General features: G+C 34.1%; 1 pseudogene; it reads right to left on the minus strand.

The window, feature by feature from the left end:
* Window positions 1–8194: 8194 nt before the first annotated feature.
* Window positions 8195–8323, minus strand: LOC137220391 (U4 spliceosomal RNA; annotated as a pseudogene).
* Between the last annotated feature and the right edge of the window lie 387 nt (window positions 8324–8710).

An 8710-nucleotide genomic window follows, 5' to 3' on the forward strand; every position in this document is an offset into this window, starting at 1 on the left:
TTCTTTCCTTCTGCTAACTTTGGGGGGTTTTGTTCTTCTTTCTGTAATTGCTTTAGGTGTAAGTTTAGTTTGTTTATTTGAGATGTTTCTTGTTTCTTGAGGCAGGATTGTATTGCTATAAAGTTCCCTCTTTGTACTGCTTTTGCTGCACCCCATACGTTTTGGGTCATTGTGTTTTCATTGTCATTTGTTTCTAGGTATTTTTTGATTTCCTCTTTGATTTCTTCAGTGATCTCTTGGTTATTTAGTAGAGTATTGTTTAGCCTCCATGTGTTTGTATTTTTTACAGATCTTTTCCTGTAATTGATATCTAGCCTCATAGCATTGTGGTCAGAAAGGATACTTGATAAAATTTCAATTTTCTTAAATTTACCACGGCTTGATTTGTGACCCAAGATATGATCTATCCTGGAGAATGTTACATGAGCACTTGAGAAGAAAGTGTAATCTGCTGTTTTGGATGGAATATCCTATAAATATCAATTAAGTCCATCTTGTTTAATATATCATTTAAAGCTTGTGCTTCCTTATTTGTTTTCATTTTGGATGATCTGTCCATTGGTGAAAGTAGGGTGTTAAAGTCCCCTAATATGATTGTGTTACTTTCGATTTCCCCTTTTATGGTTGTTAGCATTTGCCTTATGTATTGAGGTGCTCCTACAATGGGTGCGTATATATTTATAATTATTATATCTTCTTGGATTGATCCCTTGATCATTATGTACTGTCCTTTATTGTCTTTTGTAACATTCTTTATTTTAAGGTCCATTTTATCTGATATGAGTATTGTTATCCTGGCTTTCTTTTCATTTCCATTTGCATGGAATATCTTTTTCCATCCCCTCACTTTCAGTCTGTATGTTTTCCTAGGTCTGAAGTGGGTCTCTTGTAGACAGCATATATTTGGGTCTTGTTTTTGTATCCATTCAGCCCATCTGTGTCTTTTGGTTGGGGCATTTAATCCATTTACATTCAAGGTTATTATTGATATGTATGTTCCTATTACCATTTTTTTTAATTGTCTTGTTATTGTAGGTCTCTTTCTTTTTTCTGTTTACTGCCTAGAGATGTTTCTTTAGCATTTGTTGTAGTGGTGGTTTGCTGGTGTTGAATTCTCTTAGCTTTTGCTTGTCTGTAAAGGTTTTAATGTCTCCATCAAATCTGAATGAGATTCTTGCTGGGTGGAGTAATCTTGGTTGTGTTTTTTTCCCTTTCATCACTTTAAATATGTCCTGCCAGTCCCTTCTGGCTTGCAGATTTTCTGCTGAAAGATCAGCTTTTAACCTTATGGGGATTCCTTTGTATGTTAATTGTTGCTTTTCCTTTGCTGCTTCTAATATTTGTTCTTTGTAATTAATTTTTGATAGTTTGATTAATATGTGTCTTGGCATGTTTCTCCTTGGATTTATCCTCTATGGGACTCTGCTTCCTGGACTTGATTGTGTCTTTCCTTACCCATATTAGGGAAATTTTCAACTATAATCTCTTCAAATATTTTTTTAGCCCCGTCTTTTTTCTCTTCTTCTTCTGGGACCCCTATAATTCAAATGTTGGCACATTTAATGTTGTCCCAGAGGTCTCTGAGATTGTCCTCAATTCTTTTCATTCTTTTTTCTTTATTCTGCTCTGCAGTTGTTATTTCTACTATTTTATCTTCCATGTCACTTATCCGTTCCTCTGCCTCATTTATTATGCTATTGATTTCTTCTAGAGAATTTTTAATTTTATTTATTTTGTTGTTCATCATTTTTTGTTTGCTCTTTACTTCTTCAAGATCCTTGTTAAATGTTTCTTGTATTTTCTCCATTATATTTTCAAGATTTTGGATCATCTTTACTATCATGACTCTGAATTGTTTTCCAGGTAGACTGCCTATTTCCTCTTCATTTGTTTGGTCTGGTGGGTTTTACTTTTGTCCTTAATCTGCTGTGTATTTCTCTGTCTTCTCATTTTACTTAACTTACTGTGTTTGAGGTGTCCGTTTTGCAGGCTGCAGGTCTGTAGTTCCTGTTGTTTTTGGTGTCTGCTCTGAGTGGGTAATGTTGGTTCAGTGGATTGTGTAGGCTTCCTGGTAGAGGGGATTGATGCCTGTGTTCTGGTGGATGAGGCTCGATCTTGTCTCTCTGGTGGGAAGGACAATGTCTGGTGGTGTGCTTTGGGGTGTCTGCAAACTTATTATGATTTTAGGCAGTCTCACTGCTAATTGGTGGGTTTGTATACCTGTCTTGCTAGTTGTTTGGCATACGGTGTCAAGCACTGTAGCTTGCTGGTTGTTGGGTGGACCTGGGTCTTAGCGTTGAAATGGAGATCTCTGGGAGAGCTTTAGTCATTTGATATTACGTGGGCCCAGGAAGTCTCTGGTGTTCCAATGTCCTGACCTTGGCTCTCCCACCTCAGAGGCTCAGGTCTGACACCAGTCAGAGCACTAAAACCCTGTCAGCTACACGGCTGAAGCAGAGCACTACTTGAATGAGCATGGGAAGGAACGTCTCATGTAGCAAGTCCTGACCTTTGTCCGGGCCTTCACAGCTGGGCCTCTGTAAAATAAATTTTTAAACAATAAAAATAATTATTGTATCCCAACTATTGGGCAAATAATGTCATCAGAATATACTAAATGACAAATTGATGTTACTATTGTTGACCAATTATTCCATTGCTCAGTACACAGAGAATTGTGCTTTCCTGCCTCCTTGAAGTTAGGTATGGCCATGTGATTAGTACTGGCAAATAAAATGTGAATGGAATTCTTTCTTAAAATAAAGCATTTAATTAATTGTGCTCAATTCTCCAATCTTCTTCTTCTGCCATAGCAAATCTCTAAGACTGTTGGTGAGATGGAATAATCAAATAACTTTAAAACATTAACTAATCTGGTTATTTGAGCCAAAGACCTCTGACCCAACTGCATTAAACATGAACAAGAACCAAGATTTGGGAGTTATTTGTTGATGCAACATAATTTAAACTGTATCAACTGATATAGGCTATAACGTTGTGTGTCATAGATGGGATAACAGTCTATTAAAAGAGAAGTTAATCTTTTATCTAGGGCTGAACAGACATGATAAATCAAGAATAAAATAGTAAAGTTGAGATATATAATAAATGATGCCATAATTTTATCCTTCTAATGAAAATAAAGTCAAAAGTATTCTTGAGAATACACATATTAAATAATTTATCACCTTAAAAAATTATTTTCTAAGCTTTTAAAAACCTTCCAGGTTTCATGTTCCCTTCCCTCTAGGGGTTTACAGTCTAAGACCTAAAATATAGCACAGACATAAGCATAAAGCAAATAAATTCTGTTAAATATATCAATATCCTATGTATGGTGAAAGGCATGATAAAAGGCACAATTAGTAGTGAAAGCCACATGATTATATAGACCTAAATGCTCTATAAATAAGAGAGTAAAAGGTATTTTTGGAGAAAGAAGATATGGATATTTGAAAAAAATAAGAGTATAGGGCTGGGACACAAGAAGTTAGTAGCAGAAATATATTGAACTTTGAAATGATATGTACTTTTTTATTTAAGTAAAGATGTGAACTATTTATTGTAGCAGAAGAAATGACAACAGACACTGTATGAGTGTACTTTCTGTAGCAATAAGTGGTTAATTGTACAATATAGATCTCTTACTTAAATTAATTTATATTTCACTATGAATTTCAGTATTACATTAATGACAATTGTAATGAACTCATTAAATATGAAAGTCAATATTAATTTATTATCAGAACACTCTTAGTGAATTACACTGACAGGTGAGGCTAAATGGTATAATATTATTTATTTGATTATTTCATAATCTATGTGCAGATTATAAAGGAGTTTCTGATTGCTGAAATTCTTATTTCAGTTATAATTACCTGATACTGAAGTATAGTATACTAAAGTAACTTTTCATTGGAAAATTATAGCATCACCTTTTATGACTATCTTTACTGCCTCTTTTCATGCAGAGCATTTATATGTAAAGTCTTTTTTCAGTATTGAGGTCAATTGGTGTATAATATTATGTTTAAAAAAACATAGTTTCTAACTGTTATTTTCAAAAAAGAGCATCGCAAAACTAGTTCTCTTAAGAAGGAATGTTTTATTAATGAAGTATTTCAAATAAAAAAAAATATATATATATATTCAGTGAAAGGAAGTGAGTTTTTCTTACTTAGAAAAATTTAACATAAAAATATAAATTATTGAATGAGAGCAGGTTATATGTTTATGAATGTAGAAATAGATCTTGCCATATTAAGTCTTGCTAACAATCAGAAGTTCACATATTGTTACATATTTTAAAACACAGTTAATATATTCCTCACACTGGGAAAATATTTCTACATTTTATATTGGGAGAGGTGTTCAATTTATTTGCATGAAGAATAGTGTAAAAGGCATACCTGTTTATTGCTAATTTTACCTACATTAAATAATTTTATTTTTCTGTGCTATAATCAGCCATATTTTTTAAAAAATAACAAAAACCTTATTCCTGTCTACCTCTATTACTTATATTCCATTCTTAGAAAGAAATTACTGGACATTTTTAGAATGATGACTTATTTTTACACATATATTATGCAAGGTGAAGAAGAGAACTTTCCCAGGAATAAACTATCCTCCCCAAAGCAAGTGAAGATTTCCTCCAATTTTGTTCCTTGTAGTTGAGCATTATTAGAAAATCCTCACAGATCTCACAACTGGTTCACGTTTCTATTAAGAGACTACAGATATGGTATTAAGTTTGGACTTAGAGAGCTGTAAGAAAAATTCTAACCATGTCTCCATACATTAAAAGCACCAACAGGGCTCCCCTGGTGGCGCAGTGGTTGAGAGTCCGCCTGCCGATGCAGGGGACACGGGTTCGTGCCCCGGTCCGGGAAGATCCCACATGCCGTGGAGCGGCTGGGCCCGTGAGCCATGGCCGCTGAGCCTGCATGTCCAGAGCCTGTGCTCTGCAACGGGAGAGGCCACAACAGGGAGAGGCCCGCATACCGCAAAAAAAAAAAAAAAAAAAAGCACCAACAAACATCATTTTATTTTAGGCACTTTATTATAAAACAAATAGAAGAGAATTATTTACACTGTGCAAGATTTTAATGTACAATTTTTCTAAAATAACTATGTTATTTCTAGGGTCCATGAATTTGTACTTGTTTCTATTCTGGAAGATTATTTTTATTTCTCACCTTGAGGATCCATGTTCTGAGCAAATTCTCCCCATTTGTAAACTTAAGTGCAAACCATCATCTCCTCTGGCCTGGACTATTGCACTATCACCTCAGAGGTTTCTCTGCTTCTGTTCTTGCTCTTTTGCCATATTTTTCCACACAGTAACAAGAGGGATCTTTTAATGACATCACCCAACTGTTTAACTTCCCTCGTCTCCAGAACTTCTCCTAACACTTTGAATGAAAAATCCACAGTCTTTATTTTACTAGCACTCAGCATATTATAATCTGGCTCTTCACTATCCCTCCAAATTCATCTTCTTGCTATTCCTCAAAGCTGGGAAATTCCAGGTCTCTTTTTGTAGTAATCTCTCACTAGAACTAGACAAGCCTTAATCAAATCATTTAAGTTTCTGCTCAATGTCATCTCCTCTGAGAGGTCTTGCTTGTGATTCTGCCTAAAATAGTAGAAAACCTCATCACTGTCTATTCCTTTAGCCTGCTTTATTTTCTTCATAGCACTTACTACTTATTGAAATTCTATATTTTGTTTAGTTTTGTTTTTCACTTTTTATGGTCTATCTCCTGGACTGAAATATATGCTCAGAGTGTAATGACTTTATTAATCTATCTGCTGCTATCCCCAGTGTGTAAATGAACATGTGGCACATATGTTCTCAGTTTATAGTCCCTGAATGAAAAAAAGAAATGAGAATCTCTAATTCCATGAAACCTTTTCTAACAAACTCCCACCCTCAACATACATCAGTTAAACAAAGGTAATGATTTCTCTCTTTATCCCAACTTGGCATAAAAGTTAACTTTTATTGAATAGTCACTGTGTGCCAGGCAGTATCTAAGACTTTTACTTACATTGTTTTATATAAACTCACAACTACTCTGTTGCAGTAACTTCTTATTCTTCTTCTTTTCCTCCTCCTCCTCCTCTTCTTCTTCTTCCTAGCCCATTGTCACACAACAAGCAAGTGGCAGAGTCAGGAATCAATCCTAGGTAGTCTGGCTCCAGAACTGGACTTTAAAACCATCACGTTACACTACCTCTTTTTAGGGAAATCATCGCAGTATTTTGCAATGGTTTGTTTGCAGATTAATATCACTATGCTGTGAGCTCTCCTGGGGAAGAGGCATGATTATTTCAACACAGCACAAGCACAATGGTAGTAACTGAGAGAATGAATGAAGAATTATCTATACTTAGACAGCAACCAATGAGCCCATACAATCTAAAGTCAAAACAAATGCATTTTTGTCAGACTGTCAGTGAGACCAATGAGGAACCTATAGTTTACCTGAAGAACAGATAAATTTACTATCATGAAAGTGTTCAGAACAGATATTAATCATGCATCCCTTCAATCTATAAATGTTTATAAACAGCCACATGGGCAGAAGAATTCCAAGAATATTCTTTGAAATTCAGACATAAAACATTACTAAGAACACTTGGAGAAGCCAGATAAATCCTCATTTCATCCTGGTGATTTTCCTCTTTTCTTTCTTTTTTTTTGGTAATTCTTTCTGGAGATATAGATGGAATATAACTTGATTTTACTAATGAACTCCAGACTTATGTTATCAATTTCCTTTCAACACTTGGACCTCTCTGACCCTAACATTATGCAGTGAAGTTAGAAGCACCAAACACTTTGAATACAGGAAAATGTGAAAATGTGAACCGGCAAAAATCTGCTCTATGTGTCTGAACAACTAAAGGGAAAACATGTCTACTGTTTTTCCCAAGACTCTTTGTATGTGTCAGAGATGCATCTCAGATCAGCTATGATACAGAGTATTATTGGGTGAACTAGCCTAGCTAAGGAAAGGCAAGATGAAGTGCAGCCTCACTGTCTAGTCTGGGGCATATGAACCAGGTACTCAAATGCTATCAGTATTCTTACAGAGTTTTATGTGTTTATTCTTAGTATATGTCATTTACGTCCACTAACAAGGGAGGAGAATAATTGTGTTAAACACCTGAAAAATTAAATCCAAAAATTCCCTTCATAATAGTGGCTCTGTTCACAATTCAAAAGCAGTCAATTAATTTTATCAGTCAAGTGGGAGAGAATTTTTTTTTTAAAGCATACTTTAGGTAAAATTTTTATTAATCAATTTTGGTTTAAATGATGTTACAATGAGATCATCTTTGGTATTTGAAATTCTTTAATTAATTTAGGAAGTTTACCATAATGCCTCAACCAGAAATATGTATTGAGTAAATTGTTTACTTAAAATGTCTATATGGGTGATTAATATAGACAAGAACTATTGTATTCATAATCTTTTCTTCAATTGTAACTAAGCAAAAAGTTATGTGTAAAAAACTCTTATCTCAAATATAGTTTTTGCACATTTTTAACCATCACCATGCAAATCAATATTTAAATTTTTTGATGTAATAAATGAACTTGCTTCTTACTTCCTTATTTATCTAATGTAAACTGCATGAATACATTTCTAAATTTTAGTCAACATTTTTGTTCTTATTTCATCACACACCATAACAAATAGTTAAAATGTAGTATGAGAATATAACTTCTCTACAAATTCTTACTGATGTGGCCTCCCCAACTCCCTTCTTTGGCCCCTCAGTTCTGCAAGCCCTTAAATCTGGGTTCTCTCTCTGGCATTGCAGGCTAGACATGCTTCTAGGAGTTAGTTCCTGTAAGTGTACAGGTCACCTTGTTTGTTATCCTCGTCATATGGCTTGCATTTCTTCACTGTTTTCCAATGTCTGGAATGTTGTTTCGTATTTCCTCCTCTTTCCTTTGTTGTTGAAGAAGAGCATAGATTTGGTCTTGCTATACCACCTTGGCTGAAAATGAAAAGTACTACACCACGCATGTTTTGTTGTTTCAGATATTTATTGTTAGTTGCTTCAAAATATTTTCTGTTTTTATTTCCTATTTGTACCTTGAATTATTTAGAAATGTATTATTTCATATCAGGCAGTTGGGTTTTTCTGATTCTATTTTCATTATTGATTTCTAGATAAATTCCACTCTCATCAAAAAACATAACTGGATAATTTCAAGTTTTTGGATTATGTTGAGGCTTTCAATTAGCAATAATTGTGCGTCGGATAAGCCTCATTGTCTACGATACTGCCACTGCACAAAGCTATGTTGAGGCTTTCTTTTCGGCCTAGTATATGGGTAAATTTTATACATGTGTACTTAAAAATATATATTCTGTTGTTCTCAGTGAAATGTTCTCTACATATCAATTAGATTGTGTTTAAAAATATAATTGTTTATATCTTCTAATTTTTTGTATGCACATTTCTTCTGTCAGTTATAGAAGGAAGTGTGTTAAATGATTGTGGATTTCCTCTTTTCTCCTTTTTGTTCTGTAATATGAATTTATGATATTTGAGATTGTAATATCTTCCTATTGAATTGATTTTTAAATATTTTAATATGGCCCTCTTATCTCTAGTAGTGCTCTTACCCTGAGGTCTATTTTGTCTTATATTTGTATAGCAACACCAATTTTCTCTTTGTCAATGT

This window comes from Pseudorca crassidens, chromosome 2, assembly GCF_039906515.1.
Source record: "Pseudorca crassidens isolate mPseCra1 chromosome 2, mPseCra1.hap1, whole genome shotgun sequence".
Taxonomy (NCBI): domain Eukaryota; kingdom Metazoa; phylum Chordata; class Mammalia; order Artiodactyla; family Delphinidae; genus Pseudorca; species Pseudorca crassidens.